A 25,172-nucleotide genomic window follows, 5' to 3' on the forward strand; every position below is an offset into this window, starting at 1 on the left:
TTATGACTTCTTATTTTGTTTTTAAAAGATTTTCCTTAAATTTAGTTGCTTCCATATTCTTTCAAAGCTTTAGAGTGTTGGGAATGTCTGAGTAGTCGGCTTGTCTAGTTCTACGATAGGCGCCATCACGACGGGTTAGTTTTGGGTCGTGACATTGGAGACTTCAAGGTATACCTACTCCACTTCTGCAGGCCTCGAAGTCATATTCCTTTACTTTTACTACTGTTGTATTTTACATTTAGACGGTGATGTACTAGACACTTTAGCTTACTCTGTAGAGCTTATGAATCAGTTCCACCGTTCTTGGAGAGTGTTTTGTTGTTGATTCTGGTTTCAGAAGTTTATATCAGATGTTCAACCTTGTTTTAGTATTTTGTTAATTATTTTTGTCAAGCTACTATTAGGCTTACCTAGTCGTAGAGACTAGGTGTCATCACGACATCTTTCAGAGGAAAATTGGGGTCGTGACAAATATCGTAAAGAATAATCAGTGTCTTCTATCTTTCCAAAAACTAATGTCTCAATTTAAGATAATAAATAAAATCTTCAATTATGAATTTAACTGTTTACCAACTCACATGAATATAATATAAAGTTTATATTAAGTTTTAATAATTATTTATACTAATAAATAGAAAATAATGTTAGTAAAATAGGAAATTATGTTTAACAACTAAGAGAAAAAAAAGGAGAATATGAGAAGATTTAAAAATACATATATGGAAACACACTGTTACACCCCATGTTTTCGTACGTAGGAGTACGTCTTAAGTCAATTGATGTAAGATCAAAAATGAGATTATCATGAACAACAAGTACAAATAGGGTTGGAAGGTTTAGAAGCTAAGGAATTGAAGAAAATAATGTTTCGTCGAAAGTCGACAAGTTGGGAATGTGATAACATATACTTTTGGGTTGAGACTAAGGTGCTTAACTTGATAAGAAGGTTATATTATGAGTTATGTTAGTTGTATGATAATCGTGTGTTATGTTTGAAGTCAAGTGAGTTGTGGAACAAAAGTCGATGAAAGTCATCACAAGTTACATTTATAAGTTTTAGTGAAATTTTGGGTCGAATATAACCGCGATTTGCTCCCGACATACATAGAGTTATGGGGTGTTCCACCCATAAAATTGAATCTCTATGAGTGTACTTTCTAAATCATTAAACCATTTGTCAATACGACATAGGAATTAATAGATATTCACATTTTTACGAGACTGCGCAGACTGGTAGGTGACAAGTAGGTGCATCACCTACTTGCCAAAAGGAGAGTCCTCAATTAAACGCTCCAAGGTTGGCAAAAGAGACCTTTTAAAGTCTGATTTCCTTCATATATTACACTCACAATAGATCAAAAAATCAGATGTACACACCAGCAAAATCCTCCCAAAAATCAACACAAAACCCTAAACAATTTTCTCTACTTTTCAAGTTCTAGTTGGAGAAAAACCTAAGAGTTGAAGAATCAAGATAGGAGCTGAGATATTCACAAAATATGGTAAGTATACTGCTCTTTTTAATCCATTTTTTTCTATTGTTAAAGTAGATAAATTCATTCAATAATTTTAAGAACTCAAGAGACAGTGATCGGAAGTCATGAGTTCGAGTTGTTCAACTTGTAGTGGAATTTTTGTGGGTTGTTTCATATTGTTGTTGGGTTGTCTCTTTTGCTGCCATTTTTATGGAGTTTTGGAGGAGAAAGAATGTGGAAAAATACCACATAATGGTATGATGGTTGGCTGGTCATCGTCGCTACATTTTTGGGTTGTTTGATACTACTATGGTTGTCATTTTGTGTATGGAATGATCGGGGTATGTTGGGATATTTTGTGGTATTTTGTGATGGATATTATGTTTGAAAATGATGTATATATGTTGTTATTGTTGTGTTCTTGCGTTGTTGGTGTTATGTCGAATTAGGGGGAAGTAAAGATTATAGGGGAAATGCTGCCCGTTTTGTTACAAAATAAGCTTGTCGTTCGTTGTGTGATAGTTGTACCTTGCATAATTTGATGATAGTATTGTTATAACTATTGTAGATTAAGGTGCAACAAGACAAGTTTAACGTGGTTATTGGACATATTGTGATAAGGTATTATAAGGCTAAACCTTTCTTTCATTTTGGCATGATCCAGTAACTACATGTATTTGATACCGAGCCATAAAGAGAAGTTCTTATTCTTGAATTTATGTACATTATCTTAGGCTCATAAGTTACAGCATTATCCCTTATTGGGACTTCATATTCAGTTAAGTTTTATCTTCTTTCAGCCAAGAGAGCAGAGAGTCTATATATACATAGTATTACAATATTTTCACCACCATCGAGCTATAATCGATGGGCAGGCCCCTATTGGAAAACCTCTGATCAGATGGTGAGTTATATACTGATCCTATTGTGGTCGAGCGCCTATGAGCGAGCCCAGAATGGCTGAGATACAGAGCTTAGTATGACCGAGCGTCTATGAGCGAGCCTACTACGGCAGAGCAGTTACAGATACCGAGCCTTATAAGGTCGTACAACTATTTTACTTACTATATTGAGAGAGTTGAGTCAGTATTAGCATGTAAGCATATCTTCAGATTATCTTTGACTCCCAGTTACTTTCAGTTATTGTATTATTAGTTCAGTTTCAGCTTTCAGTTATTCTGTGACCTTACATACTCGGTACATTATTTCGTATTGACGTCCCTTTTGCTGGGGATGCTGCCTTTCATGCCTGCAGGTCTTGATTGATAGTTGGACAGACCCTCCAGCAGACAGAGTCTAACATCATTTTGGTTTGTAAGCTCCACTTCTTCAGAGTTACCAGGTCTAGACCTTGGAGTCCATTTTATATATACAGGTTTAATGGGTAGGTCAAGGCCCTGTCCCAACCATGATACAGTTCAACTATCGCTAGAGGCTTGAAGACGAGTCCTGCATATTTTTATATCATTAGATGTTCGTGGCGGCTTCATCGGCCTACACAGTTATATATATATATATATATATATATATATATATATATATATATATATATATATATATATATATCAGTTTTTGGGTATGTTTACCCCACAGATAAGAGAGACATTATTTTAAGACGATTCAGAATATGGCCTCATCGGCCTAAGTTGAGGATTACCCCTCCAGAGTTCACAGTTACAGAGTGGTACGCCACTTCAAGTTTGGGGCGTGACACACACCATAAGTGACGTGTTAAACATGGAGAATATGTCAAATGAAAGAGAAATAGTATAAAAAGAATAGTACTTAATTTATTTGAAAAAACTATAATGAAATAAAAATAGAAAAGTTGTACTAGCTTGTACTTACGTGTAATTATCACTAATTTTATCTCTCATTGAGAGTTAGATAGTGTAATTATACCCTTAAATTATACCGAACTCCCTGGTGATCAAGTAATTATTTCGCTAGACAAATATATCAAATTATGTAATTGCACCTAATTACATACAAGTCAAGTTCCTCTGTGATTTTTCAGACATGCTCTTAGTTCCAATCCCGCTAAAGAAAGGATTAATTTAGAACAACATTTTTGTGTTGTTATATGGTGGTAAAACAATCCCACAAAAAAAAATTAGAAAAATACGAAATAACATAGAAACTTATTATTTTAAAAACAAAAAATAAAAGATATGAATTCACTGTTTCTCAACACATTTTAAAAGAAAAAAGAAAGCTAATGGTTTCACCTTTTATTACTTCTGATTTTTGAACTCTCTGTTTAGCATGTTTGGCCAAATTATGGAAACTAAAACTGATTATATGAAAAACTACTTATCGAAGAGAGTTGTGGTGTTTGACAAAACTTTTATATAAACTTGTAACTTCTCTTTGGAAGTAGAGGTAGAAGTTTAAAAAAAAAAAAAAAAAAACTTAGGACGAAATATCCTTATAAAAAAATGTTTGCTGAATCATTCCTTCTTAATATAACCTATTTTAGCCATAAATATAAGATGTATATATTTGTCACAACTAGTCATCATTTACAATACCAACCACTACTAACCACCACTAATAATCATCACCATCAGCTATCGTCAATCTCTGCTATCGATTGTCACCATTATTATCTAATACCATTATCCACCGTAACTATTAGTTGCCACCACCAACTACCACAATTAAGTATTAATAATAACTACAAGTATAAGCCGCTATCACTACTAGTTGCAACCCACAATCACCATCGTTAGCCATCACTACCACCTGTCACCATATAAATTTATTTTTTATTATTTGATATAATATTATATTATTAAATTTTATATTTATAATTTTTAATAAATATAAATATTATATATTCATATTTGAGAAATATATTATTCACCTTAATTATGTAGTATTCGTATCTTGATATAAGATAACATAATATATAATATTAAAATATGCATTCATATTTAGATGTCTTAATCTTACATTTTTAATATACATCTTAATATTTAATGTGTATTCAGATTCAGAAATCTCAATTTGAAAAAAAAAAAAGATACCAATGAATTTTCTAGTAGATAGTATTAAAAAATTAATTAACTATTTAAACAATATTTATTATATAGTGAATCTTTGAGAGAGATTTGCACAAAAGTATAGTCCTCACACCACATTGTGTGATAACCCTATTGGTCGTCGTGTGCATTTGAGCCATGTTTTTTCTTTTAATGATTCACACATGTGTATTTGTGATTTTATAAATTGTAGGGAGAGTTGGTTTCATTTCGGGAAGAATTTGGGTTGATTTGGACCATTTGGTTCTTGGTTTAGAAGCTTAAGTTGTAAATGTTGACCAGGGTTGGACTTTTGTGAAAACAACACCGGAATATTATTTTGTTGGTTCCGATAGGTTCGTACCGTAAGTTTAGACTTGGGCATATTCCCGGAATTTAATTTAGAGGTCCGTAGGTTGATTTGACTTGTTTTACCGAAAGTTGGTAATTTGAGGTTTAGAAATTTCCTTAGGTTTGACCGTACGTAGAATTTATGGATACCAGATTCAGAATTTGATTTTGGGACTTGTTATAGGTCCGTTTTTGTCATGACACGGAATCCCAACCTCGGAGTTGTGATGACGCCTAACATCCACTTGCTAGGCAAGCCGACGTGAGATAGTCAAATAGCCAAATTTTAACAGTTCAAACAAATGTTGATAAATGACGAGAGATAGGAATTTGATTTACTACAACACTAGCATAAGTCATGTAATAATATCTACTCCCCAAAGATCTGGAGTCACGAATACCCAAGTAACTAGAAGTTCTACAAACAGAGTCTAAAATAAATATAACTGTTTCGAAGGAAATGAACAGTAAAAGAGGGAAGAGGAAGGCGACTCCAAGTTCTGCGGACCCCAACAGATCTACCTCAAATCTTCTAATGCAATGATCCAAGCTGATGCACCTCACGCACTACTGGGACCAATACCAAGATTTGCACAAGAAGTGCAGAAGTGTAGTATGAGTACCACCGACCAAATGTACTCTGTAAGTGCCGAGCCTAACCTCGATGAGATAGTGATAAGGCTATGACAGGATACCTACGTAAATAAACCCATGCAAGTATATATACGAAGCAATAATAAACACATAAACTAACAATGTACAAACTGGGAGGGGACATGCGAAAGGGGAAAAATATGACAACAACAGCTAGAGTAACATCACGTAACAGCCGAAATAAATCATCAACAATAAAGACAGATGAACCGATGATATGAAAATGGCACGACACCACTCTTCATTCTTTTACTCTCATCCATACCATGAAATGATGACATAAGTAACATGAAATGGCACGGTATTACCCTTCGTGCTTTTACTCTCTTCCTTACCATAATATAATGAATAAATAATATAAATGGCACAGCATCACCCTTCGTTCTTTAACTCTCTTCCTCACTATGTATAAATCAATAAATAAGGTAAATGCAACGGCACAATATTACTCTTCGTGCTTTTACACTCTTTCTTACCATAAAACAAAGATAATATAATTTTGGAAAGTAAATAATGCGAAGATTTATATTTAACGTCAAATATGATACCAAGGTAACAACTTTAACGTAAAAAATACTCAGCAATTACTAAGTAAGCAATAAATACAAAAATAATGATGAAATAAGTAATAACCTATCCTAAGCATAGATGTCGTAATTAAAAAGACAGTAAATCACAAGGAAACAAGTTCCACTTGCATGCTTTAACCCAACAACAATGCATAAATAATTGTCACCTCACATATACGTTGTGCCCACACATTTAATCATATAGCAATTGGGCAAAGAGGTCCTAATACCTCAAATCAATGTTAACCACAATACTTACCTCGCTCCGCAATCAAATCAAAGCTCAACCAGTGTCTTTCCTCTAGAATTCGCCTCCAAACCTCTCGAATATCGTTCAAATAATTCAATCTTTAATGATTTCGGAATAAGTCAACAAAAATTAACCCCGGACCACTTAGTCAAAACCCGAGATTCGGACCAAAATCCAATTACCCATTCACTCCCGAGCCCGGTTATGTGATTAGTTTTAAAATCTGACCTAAATTTGAGGTCTGAATCTCAATTTTTACAACCCCTACCCCCTCCCCCACCCAATTCTTCCCTAAATCCCTAGTTTTTTACCATGAAAGAACATATATTAAGCTTAAAAATTAATGGATGCTGATGGAAAAGGAAGAAAATAAGTTTAAGTATATTAACCTATGAATTAGTGATGAATTTTCTCTTCAAAATTGCCTCTAGACCGAGCTCTAATGAGAAGATGGTGAAAATGGGTAAAATACCGTGTTTGAAATATTTTAAATCACTGGCGTCAAGCCTTATCTGCATTCGCGAAGGGCCTACAACGTTCGCGATGCACAACGACCCAAATTTCCTTTGCGTACGCGAGATGTCCTTTGCGTTCGCGATGGCTCTTCCCCTGGCCATCGCGTTCACAACCCAATGGTCGCGTTCGCGTAGAATAATAGCCCAGTACCCCCTCCCAGATCCATAATCCTAAGCATTCATGAGAAGTTGGTCATATTCGCTAAGGGTAAATCCCCAAATGCTCCACGTTCACGACCCAGCTATCACATTCACGATGAAGAAATCCACACTAGCCCCAGTTTCCCCTTCACGAACGCGAGAGTGGTTTCGTGATCGCGAAGCACAAATCATCAGATGACAGCAGACTTAAAAAAACTAGCAATTCTAAGTCTGAAATGGTCTGCAGCCTATCCGAAACTCACACGAGCCTCTCGGGCTCCAAACTAAAAATTCACACAAGTGTAATAACATCATACGAACTTGCTCTAGCAATCGAAATATTAAACTAGAACCATGAATCAGACACCAAAATGAATGAAATTTTTAAAGAAACTTAAGACCTTTGAATTTTCAACCGTACATCCGAACCACGTCAAATCAACTACGTTTTACACCAAATTTTGCAGACAGGTCATAAATACTGAAATGAACCTATTCCAAGTTCTGGAACCAAAATCTGAACTCGGTACTAATGAAGTCAACCTACGATCAAACTTATGAATTCTTTAAACCTTTAAATTGCTAGTTTTCATCAAATTACGTTAAATAAAGTAGGGACTTTCGAATTCGATACCGGGCATACTCCCAAGTCCCAAATTATGATACAGACCCACTGGGACCATCAAAATACTGATCCATGTCCGCTTACACAAAGCGTTGACTGTAGTCACCTCAAATAAGTTTTAAGGTACAATTTCACATTTTCATCAGTTTTCTCATAAAACATTTTGAAAAAAGGACACGAACTGTGCATGCAAATTGAAAAAGAATATACGAAGCTATTAGAGGTCTTAGAACATAGAGATAAAGGTTAAAACTGAAAATGACCTATCAGGTCATTACATTCTCCACCTCTAAAATAAACTTCCGTCCTTAAATGGACATAGAAACTTACCTATACTAGCGAAAAGGAGTGGATATCTACTCTGCATGTTCGACTCGGACTCCCACGTGGTTGCCTTAATTAGTTGACCTCTCCACTGCACTCGAACCGAAGGATAACTCTTATACCTTAACTGTCGGATCTGCCGGGCTAGAATAGCCACCGGCTCCTCCTCATAAGTCAAATCCTTGTCCAATTGGAATGAATTGAAATCTAACACATGGGACGGATCACTGTGATACTTTTGGAGCATAGACACATGGAACACTAGATGGACGACTGATAAACTAGGTGGCAATGCGAGCCTATAGGCCACTTCATCCACTCTCTCAAGAATCTCAAAGAGTCCGATATACCTAGTGCTCAACTTGCCCTTCTTTCCGAACCTCATCACACCCTTCATGGGTGAAACCCAGAGCAATACCCTATATCCAACCATGAATGCAACATCACAAACTCTACGGTCGACATAGCTTTTCTGCCTAGACTGAGTTGTGTATAGTTGATCCTGAATAATCTTGACCTTATCCAAGGCATCCTAAACCAAATCTGTACCCAAAAATCGAGCCTCTCCCGACTCAAACCAACCAACTGGCGAACGACACCGCCTCCCATACAATGCCTCAAAAGGATCCATCTAAATACTCGTCTTGTAGCTGTTGTTGTAGGCATATTCTGCAAGCAGCACGAATAGTGCACTCGGATTGTCCATCTGTTTGTGGATGAAATGTCGTACTCAACTCAACCCACGTGCCTAACTCACGTTGTACGGCCCTTCAAAAGTGCAAGGTGAATTGCATACCTCGATCAAAAATGATAGACATAGGCACACCGTGAAGACAGACAATCTCGCGGATGTAGACCTCAACTAATCGCTCTAAATAATATGTAACTGCCACTAGAATGAAATTTGCTAACTTGCTCAACCTGTACACAATGACCCATACCGCGTCAAACTTCTTCTGAGTCCATGGGAGTCCAACAACAAAATCCATAGTGATATGCTCCCACTTCCACTCAGGAATCTCTAGCCTCTGAAGCAAACTACCAGGGCTCTAATGCTCGTACTTTACTTGCTGACAGTTTAAACATCGAGCTACATATGCAACTATATACTTCTTAATCCTCCTCCACCAATAATGTTGTTGCAATAACATGAACATAATGGTATCAACAAAGTACCTGTCCTAGAACAGAACTCGGCCCCTATGCCGAGCTCTACTAAGTCAAATGAACAAGATGAAAATAAAGCGGACCTATTAGGGATATCCAGCTTGAGGTTTGTTCTTCTCGGTTCAAATTCTAATGGAGAAGGAATCTAGACTGGCGTACTCGAGCAAACAACTCGAGGCGAGTAGGGTCAGCGTACCGGTAGCATTACTTTCTGGGTTAGCTGGTGTTGCGCCCCGCCTAAAACATATGAGACTAAAAATCCTTCTGTTATTACCCTAATTTCCCACTGAATGATGTCACAATGGTATCTAGTCTCTACGACTAGGTAAGCCTAATATTAGATCACCACTGTGCAGATATAATTGATAAAATACAAAGAAAACTAGTCTGATAAACTCATATAAACTCCCGAGAACAGAATCTCAACAATACATTCCCCAAGGACGGTGCAACAGAGTCATAAGCTCTACAGAGTAAGCTAAAGTGGCTAGTACATCACTGTCTAAATGAAAAATACAACAGTAGTAAAAGTAAAAGATGGTGACTCCGAGGCCTGCGGACGCCGAGCAAGCTTACCTTGAAGTCTCCATAAAGCAGCTAGCAGATGATCACTAACAATCGGAATGAGTAGACGTACCTGGATCTGCACAAAAATGTAAAGAAGCGTAGTATGAGTACACCACAATGGTACCCAGTAACTATCAAGCCTAACCTCGGTAGATTAGTGACAAGTCCAGGTCAAGACACCTGTTAAGATATAAATAACAATACGAAAATGTAATAAGGGTAAATAATGATAAGCGGAGAAATAACGGATACGAAACAGTTAACAGCATGAACTAACACCGAAATTGTAACCACGAAAATAACATAAAGAAATCAGTTAAAGAGAACCAAAATGATCATATACAAACCATAATAGATAAAAACAAGGAGGAACTCAACAACAAGAATCACAACGAGGTACCGCCTTGTGTACAATAAGTATCTCCATCGAGGTACTGCCTAGAGGGTATATATCAAGAATCAAAACCGAGGTACCGCCTCATATTCACAATTCACAATCTCAATCACAATCTTTACTTATACCGCCGCATGAGCCTTACATTTTAAATAGGTTTTGAAAATAGGTTTTTTTGAAATAGCTACATGCACTTTAGCCCATATTATGACACCCCGTGGCTTCACATAGTTTCCGTACAAGCAACACGCACATAAGTCCCAACTTATAATTCCACATTTACATTAACTCCAAGCCTTATACCACCTCATGGATGTCAATATCACATCACAATAACAACTCACATTACAGGTACCCATATATCACAACTTTCCAACAATCAACAATATCAGTTTTTCCACAACAACAACCCCCGGCTCTACCACAATTGGTACAAGAATACCAATATCAACAATGAATGTAAAATGCTCAATAAGGAAGATGCTTCAACAATAACAATTTTACCCCAACGTGATAACGGCTTGCACAACTGCAACACAAATAACTCAACGACGAGATAATATATTACTACGATATTAAATAAGAATAACTCACAATGGAAGAGAGAACGTATAAAAATGACTTCAAATAATGGAAATCAACAAGAAAGGAATAACATGAACAATAACTTCAAGTAAAGATAGTCAATAATGAAGGAGATAATACGAACAATAACTTCAAATGATTGTAATTAACAATGAAGAGGTAGCATGTAACAATAAAAGAGTCAACAAGTTCAACTAAAGCATGGGAGTAATTTATCGAGTAGGATGTAGAACAAGTGTTAAACAAGTCAATTGAGGCATGTAAGGATAGACTAACACAATTAAGGATAGATTAACTATAAGAATTTAGAACAAGATATGGCATTTCAATTAAAGCATGGAAATAGTCTAAGTAACCTAAACCGGTCAATTACCACGTAATCCCCGTGTACCCACTCGTCACCTTGCAAGCACAGCTTTCACATAGCACAAAATGAATCAACCAATACAAATCCAAAGGGGTAGTTCTCCCACATGAAGTTAGGCAAGATACTTACCTCAACTAGGCCAATTCAACACTCGAAAATAGCTTTTCCCTTAAAATTTTCCTCCACGCAAGTCAAATTTAACCAAAATCGACTTAATATCATCAAACAAATTCTAGAAAAATCAATTGCAACAGATAATGCTAAGATCTTTATACATTTTCCAAAAGTCAACAAAAGTTAATCCGGGGCCAGCCCTATCAAAACCCCGGTCCAATGGTAGATTCCTGCTATCCATGAACCCACGAGTTCATATATGTGATTAATTTCAAAATTCGAGTCCATATTGATTCTCAAAACTCAATTTCTTATTTTTGAAAAACGTAACAACGATTCACAAATTTTCACTTTGATTCACATGATTTTGATGTTAAAATATAAGATATATTGATGGAATATGATTAGAAATAGATTAGAATCACTTACCCAAAGTTTGTAGATGAAAATTCCCTCTCCAAATCGCCTGCGAAGGGGAAGTCGCACTTGCGACTTCTGACCCCCTACTATCACCTTAGCAATTGCGATGTTGGTGCTCACAATTGCGATAACAGAGCACCAGCACACCAGTCCAATTTCCGTTCAAAACTATTCTGATACATGTTCGGAACTCATTCGAGCCCTCGGGGCTATAAACTAAACAACTACACGAGTCTAAAAATATTATACAAACTCACTCATGTGATTAAAACACAAAAATAACATCTAAAACTATGAATCGAACTCTAAAATGCATGAATTTCAAAGTAAAGTTCAAAGTTTCTAGAATTAGTACAAAACGTCCGAATCTTATCAAATCAACTCCAAATGACACCAAATTTTGCAGACAAGTTCTAAATACCATAACGAGCATATTCCAAGTCCCAAAATTAAATTCTAAACCCGATAGATAAATGTCAACCTACGATCAAACTTTCCAACTTCAAATTGCCAAATTTCGACAAATCAACATACATCAACCTATGGACTTCCAAAATCAATTTCGGGCATATGCCTAAGTCCGAAATCACGATACGACGCTATCCGGGTCATCAAAAGGCAGGTCTGGGTTGTTTTTCACAAAAGTCAAAGTTTGATCATTATTTTCTAATTTAACCTTTTAAGCCAAGAATCAAGGGCTCCGAATCAACCCGAAATCTCCTCGGAACAAAACTAATCGACCCCGAAAGTCATAAAATTATAAACACACATGTGCAAAGCAATAAAAGGGATAACAGGGCTCAATTTCACAAAATGACCAATCAGGTCGTTACAGCTTCATCGGGTGGCAAGCACCTCGGCTATCTCAAATAAAGCAGGTTATGTCAAGTAAATTCCCAATTTTAATTTCAAGAATACTTAGAGGGGGTGTGTGAGATGACAGTTTATAATATACAGTTAATCAATATCAAAGTAGTAAAAATCAAAAAAATAGCACATTAGGCCCAAATAAATCACAGTATATACAAAATAAATATTTGCAAATAAAAGTCAACATGTACATGCTCGAATTCTTATTAGATCCCCAGCAGAGTTGCCAAAGCTGTCACACCCCCTTTTACCTTGCAAAGATATATGTTATGGATTGTTGTAGGTTAAAGAATTTTTTCAATTAAAGAGACAAATTTGAGTAGGGATTATTTTTGCAGAATTGCTACTTGGAATTGATTTTTGGGTATTTCAAGTCACCTTTTATTTGAATCTCTATTCAAAGGAAGATTTTGACTCTATTTATTATTAGTCAGCAAAAATAAGAGACTAGGTAAGGAATTTTGCTAACCGGGGAAAAGGTGTGAGACACTCCCCAAATATCGTGGTTCTAGCACAGACACTTTATTGACTGAAACTTGGCTTGAGTTAATTCTAGACAAACTGTGCTTTATTTGATTTTCATGTTTTACCTATCATGTCTTGTTTCTTGATTATTAGAATTATTAAAGAGAGACTTGGATAATAAGATGTCATAACCACACTACGCAAGCAAATGCGTGATCGAGACGAAATTGATTAATTTTTTTCATTACAGTGTAGCGCAAGTGAATCCGTAGTCAAGACAAAGGATTATTAGCACGTTATTACTTTTCAGAAAAATACTATATTTGAGGAAATTAGTTTTGAGATTTATGAAATGTCAACTACCGCGCTACGCAAGCGAATCTGTGGTTATAACAAGAGATTAATTAAATTAGAAATTAATTAGAGATATTAGATATGGTATATGATTATTGAATTAATTTAAAGAAGGTTAAACATCACTCTACATAAATGAGTCTATGAATGAAAAAATTAAACCGCGTCTACTAGTTGCTCAGTGTTTAAATTAATTAATTAAGAAGTGATTAAATTATTTTAATTTTTAGAGGATAACCTGATTTTTGTTAATTAATTGTGGGATAGCAATAGCATTAAAAGTTGAATCAGCCTTGTTAACAAGTGAAAATGGGCCAGCTGTGAAAATACATTGGTTTTGGGTTGCTGGAATTTATTTATAAACAAGACCCAGCAGCTTATTAAGAAGATATGGGCCTGCTGAAATTATTTGTAACGACCTGACCGGTCGTTTTGAGAATTGGTGTCCCGTTCGGTGGCTTAAGGCTTCGAACAGCTTCGTATTAAGTTGTATAACTTGTGTGTGTGGCCGAGTTCAGTTTTCGGATGATTTAGGATCAATTAGAAAGAAGGGTTCTTGTTTTAGAAGTTTAAGCGGTAAGAGTTGACAGGAGTTTTGACTTTTGTGTTGAAGACACCGAAATGGCATTTTGATGATTCCAACGACTTTGTATGATGATTTTTGACTTAGGCGTGTGTTCGTATTTGGATTTGGAGGTCCGTAGGTAATTTGAAGCATTTCGGCAAAAATTGGAAAGTTGGAGTTTTGGAAGGTTGATATGTTTGACCGAGAGTTGACATTGGTGATATCAGGGTCAAAATATTATTTTGAGAGTTGTATTAGCTTTGTTATGTCATTTGGGACTTGCATGCAAAATTTTACATCATTCCGAGTTGATTTGATATGTTATAATGCGAGTTTTGGAAGTTAGAAAATCGGACGCGACAGATATACCTTGAAGTCTCTTGATGCAGTCGCCTCACCTCAAGGGTGATAGGACTAAGTCGAAGTACTTGGATCTGTACATGAAAAGCATGCACAGAAAGGGCATAAGTACACCACAACGGTACTTAGTAAGTGCCAAGCCTAACCTCGGTCGGGTAGTGACGAGGAAGGTCAGGGCCCTACTGAGATTAAATAAAATATAAGGGATGATAGAATAAGATAAACAGTACAATTGAAAGCTGACAGTAAGAATTTAATACAGGATAATAAGGAATACAATAACTGGAACAGGGATAAAAATAATCACAAGGAAATACCACTCTTCACAAGGATAATAACCGGCGATCTCTCAGTATCCCGAAGATCTTTTAGTACCCTTAATATATACCAGGGATCTCTTGGTATCCCGAGGATCTCTTGGTATCCTCAATATATGATAGGGATCTCTTGGTATCCCGAGGATCTCTTAGTATCCTCAATATATGCTAGGGATATCTTGGTATCCTCAATATACGTGCCAGGAATCTCTCAGTATCCCGCACCTCAGCTCAAATCATTAATACGTACAGGCGATCTCCCGTGATGTCGTCCCGTAGTCCCAAAGTAAAACACTTAGCAACAACACAAAGAATACTCAATTAAGCTCAATTTCGTACCAAGTAAAACATGTAATCTAACCTAATATGTTTCACATAATACAATTAAGGCAGCTTAAACAAATAAGCAATTAAGTCAATTAGACATGCTTTTTCTAAGCTAACAGCAGGCTTAAATTGCAAGTAGTATAAAAACAGGAAAAAGGAACATAGTTGAAATTACTTAAAGAAAATCGGGTTTTCAACAATTAGCTCAAGTACGCACTCGTCACCTCACGTATAAGACATTTCAATTATCAAATATACCAAATCCTAAGGGGAAGGACCCCCACACAAGGTTAGGCAAGCTACTTACCTCGAACCAGCTCAAATAAACCCAAAACTATGCTCTTACCACGAGTACTCGACTCCAAATGGCCCAAATCTGTTCAATTCAATTGCATAATGTAAATAACACTTCAAGTAACTGATTTTACAATTAAATTCTAAGCTAATACACAAGATTAGGTAAAATTACAAAATTCCCCTCGGGCCCATGTCTCGGAATCGAGTAAAATTTATATTTCCATAATCTTCACACTCTCACGAGTTCAATCATACCAAAAGTACCAAAATCGGACCTCAAATGGTCTCTCAAATCATCACTCAAAGGTCTCTAATTAATCAAGCCCTAACCCCCAAATTACCACTGATTTTACTTAAATTTTCATGCTTGTAACGATAAAAATCACTCCAATAATGCGTTTAGGGACCAAAGACCTTACCCCAATGAACTCCTCTGAAAATCTCCCTTGAAAATGCTCCCCAAGGCTTCTTCCCATTTGAAAAGAGGTTAAAATAGCTAAATTTCGCGAAGGCAAGTATTTATAAGTTTCTGCCAAGCTAATAAACTTCCGCGGTCCCACCTTTGCGGGACAAGGGTCGCATTTGTGACAAATCATTAAACTCAGCCTTCCACACCTACGACTCCCCATACGCAGATGTGGTACCGCTTCTGCAGTAAATCGCCTGCTTCTGCGGCTCCTGTTGTTCCTCCCCATTTCCGCTTCTGCGATGACAATGCCGCTTCTACGGCTACGCACATGCGGGACCCAACCACATATGCGGTTATAACAGAAGACAAGCAGCTGAAGCTGCTCAAAAAACTCCCAATTCTTCCGATAACCTTCCGAAACCATCCCGAGGCCCCCGGGACCTCAACCAAAGACACCAACAAGTCTAATACCACTATCCAAACTTGTACCAATCCTTAAAACACCTAAAACAATATTGAAACGACGAATGAACTGCGAATTCAAGCTTAAGAACTCCAAAACTCTAAAAATACGCTTTCGATCAAAAAGTCTATCAAACCTCATCCGAATGACCTAAAATTTGGCACACACATCACATTCAACACTATGGAGCTACTCCAACTTCTAGAATTCCATTCTGACCCTCGGATCAAAATCTCACTATCGAACTGGAAACTTCAAAATTTGATTTTCAGCTTTTCAAGCCTAAATTAGCTACGGACCTCCAAAATACAATTTGAATACGCCCCTAAGCACGAAATCACCCAACGGAGATAATGGAACCATTGGAATTCCATTCTGAGGCCCTCTTCATACTGTTCCGACTATGGTCAAATTTCCATAACTTAAGCTCTCATTTAGGGATTAAGTGTCCTAAAACTCTCCGAAACTCAAAACCGAATATCTCAACAAATCAAAGTAGCAGAAATAAATACAGGGAGAGCAGTTAATAGGGGATCGGGGTGTAAATTCTTAAAACGACCGGCCAGGTCGTTACATTCACGATCACATGTTCTGGTTCGCGATCGCATAGTATATTTCTTGGGGCATCAGTGTTTTCCTTCTTCGCGATCACATGTATATGTTCGCGATCGCGTAGTACAATTTCTGGCAGTGGTCATTTCCTTCTTTGTGATCACAATACTTCTTCCGTGATCGTGATGTGGACCTCGGTTTAGAGTGATTTTTCGTTAGTTTTTCATGAAAATCATTGTTTTAAGTGTTCTTCACCTAGAATTTATTATATTTGTAACGGCCTGGCCGATCTTTTTGAGAATTAATGCCCCGATCCCCTATTAACTGATTTCCCCGTACTTGTTTCTGCTATTGTGAGTTACCAGGAAGATTCGTTTTGAGTTTCTGAGTATTTTGGGACACTTAGTCCCTAAATGAGAGCTTAAGTTTTAGAATTTTGGCCGTAGTTGAAATAGTGTGACGACGACCTCGGACCAGAATTCCATCAATTCTGTTAGCTCTGTTGAGTGATTTCGGGCTTAGGAGCGTGATCAGATTGTGTTTTGGCGGTCCATAGCTTATTTAGGCTTGAAATACCGAAAGTTGAATTTTTGAAGTACCGGATCGATAGTGAAATTTTGATATCTGGGTCAGAATACGATTCCGAAAGTTGGAATAGCTCTGTATTATTGAATATGACTTGTATGAAAAATTTGAGGTCAATCGGACATGGTTTGGTTTGTTTCGGCATTGGCTGTAGAATTCTTGAGATTTCAAGTTCATTAAGCTTGGATTGGAGGGTGAATCGTGGTTTTAGCATTGTTTGATATGATCCGAGAGTTGGACTAAGTTCGTATGATGTTTTAGGATTGGTTGGCATGCTTAGTTGAGGTCTTGGAGGCCTCGGGTGTGTTTCAGATACAGAAAATCTGAGGAGCGTGATCAAATTGTTGCAGAGAAATCCTTCTTCGCGTTCGTGAGAGGGGTCTCGCGTTCGCGAAGAGCATCGGGGAGAGGCAACTGAGTTGTGCTTCGCATTCGCGCAGGAGTGGACCCTTTAGCCTACGCGTTTGTGACAAGGTACGTGTTCGGGAGTGGACCCTCGCATTCGCGAAAGAGGAATTTAGCTAGTGGGAATTTTGTGCATCGCGTTCGCGATAGTAGTCTCCCATTCGTGATAGTAGTCTTGCGTTCGCGAAGAAGAACACATCTGGGAAGAATTTAAATTCCAAAATTGAGGGTTTGAGTTCATAACTCAAAAACTGGATTGATAGCTCGGTAGGAGGCGAAATTTGGAGAGATTTTCGGAAGAATTTTGTGGGTAATGATTCCTAACTCCTTTTTTCTTATAACCCATTAAACTAAACATGAATTCATCATCTAATTTTGGATTTGGGGTGAAAATTGGGGAATATTGAGAAAAGTTCTTAGGCCTAATTTTGGGGTTTTGATCAAGATTTTAGTATCGGATTTGAGTGAATTTGGTATGGGTAGACTCTTGAGTTAATGGGTGTTCATAATTTGTGACTTTTACCCGATTCCGAGACATGGTCTCGGGGAGGATTTTTGGGCGTTTTTCTATTTTCTTACCTTATCTTTGATTCTTTTAGATAAACTCGTTGTTTGTAGTTATATTGACATTATGATATTGATTTGATTAGATTTGGGCCACTTAAAATTGGATACTCATGGCAAGAGCGTGATTTCAGATTAATTTTGAGCTGTTTCGAGGTAAGTGGCTTGCCTAACCTTGTGTGGGAGAACTCCCCTTAGAATTTGGTATTGTTGTTATATGAATGCCGTGTACGTGATGTGATGAGTGCGTACACGTGCTAATTGTTGGAAAAACCCCCATTTTCATTAAGTAAATATCTGTGTTTCCTTTCTGTTGAACATTACTTGCATTTTAAAGCCTAATGTTTATCTTAGGAAAGAATGCTTAAGTGACTTAACTGTTCTATCTGCTTAAACTGTTTGCTTAAAATTTTGTGCAGCATGTTTAGAATAGAAATCTCTGCTTTCTTGGTACGAACTTGGGTAGAACTGTATATTCTTTCTTGAGACTGTTGTGTTTTTACTTTGGGACTACGGGACGACATCCCGGGAGATTCCCCTGTACTGGATATTTACTTTGGGACTACGGATCGGTATTCCGAGAGATTCCCCTGCACATTTATATTTGCGACTACAGGACAACATCCTGGGAGGTTCCCCTATACTGGATATTTACTTTGGGACTACGGATTGGTATTCCGAGAGATTCTCTTGCATATTTTTGATTCGGACTACGGGACGATATCACGGGAGATCCTTTGCACATTTACGTTTGGGACTACGGGATGATATCTTGGGAGATCTCCTGTTGCTATATCTGTGTATTGAGTTATATTCTTTCTGTGATTTTATTCTTTATTGACTGTTAGTATTTTAAATTATACTGTCACCTCTCATATTTTTTTACCTTGTTTTATATATCTATAACTAGTAGGGCCCTGACCTTCTTCGTCACTACTCGACCAAGGTTAGGCTTGGTAGTTACTAGGTACCACTGTGGTGTACTCATGCCCTTTCCTGCACATGTTTTTCATGTGCAGATCCAAGTCCTTCAGCTCCATCATTCTATCAGTGAGGCGGGCGGTATCAGAGACTTCGAGGTACATCTGCCGCATCCGCAGACCTAGAAGTCCCTCTCTATTCTCCCTTTTTAGCTTTAGACATCCTATATTTACCTTTGATTAGACATTTTGGAGTTAGAACACTATGTAGTTTTCTATAGCTTGTGATTTCCAGAGATTCCGAGTTTTGGGAGTTCGATTCAGTTTTGAGAGTATGTATTCTATATGCCAAGCGGCATTTTTAAACTCTTTTATTATGTTTTTACCCGTAACTTGCCAGTTTCGTATTTCATTTCCTTTTTCTACAATTTGTTAGGCTTACCTAGTCGTAGAGACTAGGTGCCGTCATGATAGTTCACGGAGGGAAAACTTGGGTCGTGACAAGTTAGTATCAGAGCTCTAGGTTCATAGAAGTCGTGAATCACAAGCCGGTTTATTAGAGAAGTACGGAGACGTCTGTACTTATCTTCGAGAGGCTATGTAACTATTAGGAAAATTCCACTTCAATTGATTTCCTTGTCGTGAGAGATTTTGATGTCAAAAAAATTCTAAACCTCTATCTTCTATTCTCACACAGATGGTGAGGACATGTGCTACCAGAGATGACCAGGCACCCACGCCCTCTACTAGAGCCGCCAGAGGTCGGGGCCGGGATAGAGGCCGAGGACGCGCATGTGGTACAGCCAGAACAACCGCACGAGCTACCACAGAGGATCCACCAGCAGCTCTAGCCAGAGCCCAGGCACCTGATACGCCTACTGCTACTACTATTCCAGCTCTTTAGGAGATCCTTGCACAAGTCGTGAGCATGTACACCACTCTAGCTCAGGCAAGGATGATCCTCCTTGCTGCAGCCACATCATAGGCCGGGGAGGAGTGCAGACTCCCGCTGCCCGCACCCTAGAGCAGCGGGTCCAGGTTGATCAGATTCCAGAGGTTATACCGGTACCACCTGCAGCCCCAGTTCAGCCCGAGGATAGGGCAACGACTTCAGAGGATGAGCAGCGGAGGCTTGAGAGGTTCAAGAAGTACAAGCCTCCTATATTCAGTGGTCTAGAATCAGATGATGCCTAGGATTTCTAGAGGAGTGCTACTATATTCTCCACACTATGGGTATATCAAGATCGAGTGGGGTTTCTTTCACTGTCTTCCAGCTTCGAGGAGCAGCATATCAATGGTGGCGTACTTATGAGTTGGACAGCCTAGCTGAGGCATCTTCCCGTACATGGACCCAGTTTTCCGATATGTTTTTTAAGGTGTATGTTCCTTAGAACCTCAGGGATGCATGGCATACAGAGTTTGAGCATTTGCACTAGGGTACTATGACTGTTTCGAAGTATGCTGTCCGTTTTACTGATTTGGCTAGGCATGCACCGGCCTTGGCTTCTATAGTTTATGAGAGAGTTGTCCGGTTTATTAGGGGCACATTCCTAGCATCAGGTTTAGCATGGCTCGGGAGTTGGAGATGGATATTTCTTATTAGCAAGTGGTGAGCATTGCCAGAAGAGTAGAGAGTATGCATGCTCGGGATAGAGAGGAGAGGGAGGCCAAGAGGTCTCGAGAGTCGGGCCATTATTCTGGTGCCCGTACCCCAACTGCAGTTTGTCATGGTAGGGGTTATATGAGTCGCCCCGTTTATTCGGCTCTTCCAGCAGCCAGTGGTCTTCCAGCTCCTCCTAGACCTCAGGAGCCTTATTATGCACCTCCAGTATCTAGTGCGCCTCCTGCACGGAGTGCTTTCAGTGGTTAGTCCAGCAGACCTAGACCGAGCCAGTCACAGCCTCCATATCCTCCCAAAGCTTGTTTTGAGTGTGGCGACACACGCTATATGGTGAGGGATTGCCCCAAACTTAGGAGGGGTGCACCTCCACAGACTTCTCAGCCACAACATGCTCCGTAGAGTTCCCAGGATATGATCACAGCACCAGTTGTTTCCCTACCTACCCATCCAGCTAGAGGTGGAGGTTGGGGAGGTAGAGGTCTCCCTAGAGGGGGAGGCCAGGCCAGATACTATGCCCTTCCTACCCGTACTGAGTTTGTCACCTCCGATTCTGCAATCACAGGTATTGTCGTGGTTTGTCACAGAGATGTATCGGTTTTATTCGATCTAAGATCCACTTATTCTTATATTTCCTCTTATTTTGCTCCGCATTTGGGCGTATCTGGGGATTCCTTGAGTTCTTATGTTTATGTTTGTACTCTTGTGGGAGATTCTCTTGTTGTAGACCACGTTTATCGGTCGTGTTTGATTGCTCTTAGTGGTTTTGAGACTAGAGCGATTTATTATTGCTCAGCATGGTAGATTTTGATGTTATCTTAGGCATAGATTGGTTGTTGCCCCATTATGCTATTCTTGATTATCACGCCAAAACCGTGATGCTAGCTATACCAGGTGTACCGCTAGTAGAATGGAGGGGTACTTTAGATCATACTGCTAGTAGAGTTATTTCATTTCTTAAAGCTCGGTGAATTATTGAGAAGGGTTGTGACACGTATCTAGCTTATGTGAGAGATGTCAGAATTAATACCCCTACAGTTGATTCAGTTCTAGTAGTGAGGGATTTTCCTGATGTGTTTCTAGCTGATCTTTTGGGTATGCACCCGATAGAGATATTGAATTCGGCATTGATTTGTTGCCGGACACTCAGCCCATTTCTATTCCTCCTTATTGTATGACTCCTCTTGAGTTGAAGTAGTTGAAGGGGATGTTGCAGGAATTGCTTGACAAAGGTTTTATTCGGGCCAGTGTATTACCTTGGGGTGCTCCAGTCTTGTTTGTGAAGAAAAATGATAGTTCTATGCGTATGTGCATTGATTATCTCCAGTTGAACAAAGTTACAGTGAATAAGCGATATCCTTTGCCTCGTATTGATGATCTATTTGACCAATTACAGGGTGCATGAGTGTTTTTTCAAAGATTGACTTGCGTTTAGGTTATCATCAGTTAAAGATTCGGGAGCCAGATATCCTGAAGACTACTTTCAGGACTCGATATGGTCATTACGAGTTCCTTGTTATGTCATTTTGGCTGACCAATGCCCCAACAGCCTTTGTGCATTTGATGCACATCGTATTTCAGCCATATCTTGACTCGTTCATCATTGTCTTTATTGATGATATTCTGGTATACTCCCGGAGTCGGGAAGATCATGAGTAGCACCTGAGGACAGTGCTTCAGACTTTGTGAGAAAAGAAATTATATGAAAAGTTCTCGAAATGTGAGTTTTGGTCTGATTCCGTGGCATTCCTAGGTCACATGGTATCGAATGAAGGGATCAAGGTGGATCCAACGAAAGTGGAAGTAGTGCAAAGTTGGCCCAGACTATCCTCAGCTACAAAGATCCATAGTTTTCTTGGCTTAGGGGGTTATTACCGTCGATTTGTTGAGGGATTTTCATCTATTGCAGCACCTATGACCAGGCTGACCTAGAAGGGTGCTCTATTCCAATGGACGGAAGAGTGTGAGGAGAGATGCCAGAAGCTCAAGGCAGCTTTGACTATAGCCCCAGTATTGATATTGCCTACAGGTTCGTGGTTTTATACTGTCTATTGTGATTCCTCGAGGATTGGCCTTGGAGCGGTATTGATGCAGGACGATAGGGTGATTTCCTACGCGTTCAGATAGCTAAAGTTGCATGAGAAGAACTATCATGTACATGATCTCGAGTTAGCTGCTATTGTTCACGCTTTGAAGATCTGGCGTCATATTTGTACAGTGTGCCTTGTGAGATTTATATTGATCACCAAATTTTGGGGAGTTTGGCTTATCTACTGGCAGCGGAGAGACCCATGGCGATGGATGTCCATGCCTTAGCCAGCCAGTTTGTGCGATTGAATCTTTCGGAGCCTATTCAGGTTCTAGCTTGTGTGATTTCTCAGTCTTCCTTGTTTGATCGTATCAGAGAGCGTTAGTATGATGACCCTTATTTTCTTGTCCTCAAGGATAAGTTTCTGCATGGTGATTCCAGAGATGTGACCATTGGTGATGACGGGGTATTGAGAATGCAGGGTCGGGTATGTGTACCCAATGTTGATGGGCTTCAGGAGTTGATTCTAGAGGAGGCCTATAGTTTGCGATATTCCATCCATCCGAGTGTCACGAAGATGTACCAGGATTTGAGATAACATTATTGGTGGAGGCGGATGAAGAAAGATATAGTTGGGTTTGTAGCTCGTTGGCTCAATTGTCAGCAGGTAAAATATGAGTACCAGAGACTGGGTGGTTTGCTTCAGCATATAGAGATTTCGGTGTGAAAGTGGGAGCGTATCACCATGGACTTCGCAGTTGGACTCCGACAGACCTTAAGGAAGTTCGATACCATTTGGGTGATTGTGGATCAGTTGACCAAGTCAGTGCACTTCATTCCTATGTGTACTGCCTATTCTTCAGAGCGGTTGACAGAGATTTATATCCGGGATATTGTTCGTCTTCATGGTATCCCAGTTTCCATTATTTCAGATAGAGGCACTCAGCTTACATCACGGTTCTAGAGGGTCGTACATCATGAGTTGGGTGCTCGGGTGGAGTTGAGCACGACATATCACCCCCAAATTATTGAGGATATGCTCTGTGCCTGTGTGATGGAGTTTGGAGGTTCTTGGGATCAGTTCTTGCCACTGGCGGAGTTTTCCTACAACAACAGTTATCAGTCCAACATTCAGATGGCACCGTATGAGGCATTGTATGGTAGGCGGTGTAGATTACCAATGGGCTGGTTTGAGCCAGACGAGGCTAGATTATTGGGCACAGACTTGGTTCAGGATGCTTTGGAGATGGTTAAGGTGATTCAGGATAGACTCCGCACAGCCCAATCCAGACAGAAGAGTTATGCGAACTGGAAGGTTCGTGATGTTTCCTATATGGTTGGAGAGCAGATTTTGCTTCCGGTTTCGCCTATGAATGGCATTATGAGATTTAGAAAGAAGGGGAAATTGAGTCCGAGGTTTATTGGTCCTTTGGAGGTATTGCGACGTGTTAGGGTGGTTGCTTATGAGCTTTCTTTACCTCCCAGCTTGGCAGGAGTTCATCCGATGTTTCATGTTTCGATGCTCCGGAAGTATCACGGTGATCCATCACACATGTTGGATTTTAGTTCAGTCCAGTTGGACAAGGATCTATCTTATGTTGAGGAGCCAGTGGCGATATTGGACAGACAAGTTCGAAAGCTAAGGTCAAAGAACATTGCATCAGTAAAGGTTCAGTGGCGGGGTCAGTCGGTCAAGAAGGTGACTTGGGAGACCGAGCAGGATATGCGCAATCGTTACCCTCATCTTTTTACCACTTCAGGTATGTCTCTATGCTCGTTCACGAACGAACGAATGTTTTAAGAGGGGGAGGATGTAATGACCCGACCGGTCGATTTGAGAATTAATGCCTCAATCCTTTATTAACTATTTTTTCCGTGCATGTTTCTGCTATTGTGATTTGCCGGGAAGATTCGTTTTGACTTTCGGAGTGTTTTGGGGCACTTAGTCCCTAAATGAGAGCTTAAGCTTTAGAATTTGATCTGTAGTCGGAACAGTGTGAAGAAGGCCTCGAAATGGAATTTCGTCGATTCCATTAGCTCTGTTAGGTGATTTCGGGCTTAGGGGCATGTTCGGATTGTGTTTTGGAGGTGCGTAGGTTATTTAGGCTTGAAATGTCGAAAGTTGAATTTTTGAAGTACTAGATCGATGGTGAGATTTTGAAATCGGGGTTGGAATCCGATTCTGAAAGTTGGAATAGCTCCGTAGGGTTGAATATAACTTGTGTGCAAAATTTGGGATCAATCGGACATGGTTTGGTTGGTTTCGGCATCGGTTGTAGAATTCTTGATATTTCAAGTTCATTAGGCTTGGATTGGAGGGTGAATCGTGGTTTTAGCGTTGTTTGATGTGATCCAAGGGTTGGACTAAGTTCGTATGATATTTTAGGATTGGTTGGCATGTTTTTTTTAGGTCCCAGGGGCCTCGGGTGTGTTTCGGATGCTCAACGGGTCATTTTTGGACGTAGAGAAGTGGTAGATTTTTTGGTGTTTTGTTGCAGAGAAATACTTCTTCTCGTTTGCGATAGGGGTCT

At 39.0% G+C, this 25,172-nt stretch overlaps 1 long non-coding RNA gene across 1 annotated transcript; it reads left to right on the forward strand.

The window, feature by feature from the left end:
* Positions 1-1,364: 1,364 nt before the first annotated feature.
* LOC104217878 (uncharacterized) lies at positions 1,365-2,963 on the forward strand. Its single transcript, XR_708864.1, has 3 exons — positions 1,365-1,502; positions 2,044-2,096; positions 2,731-2,963. It is a non-coding gene; the product is annotated as an uncharacterized lncRNA (long non-coding RNA).
* Positions 2,964-25,172: the final 22,209 nt, after the last annotated feature.

The sequence above is a fragment of the Nicotiana sylvestris genome, chromosome 6, assembly GCF_000393655.2.
Source record: "Nicotiana sylvestris chromosome 6, ASM39365v2, whole genome shotgun sequence".
Classification (NCBI taxonomy): Eukaryota; Viridiplantae; Streptophyta; class Magnoliopsida; order Solanales; family Solanaceae; genus Nicotiana; species Nicotiana sylvestris.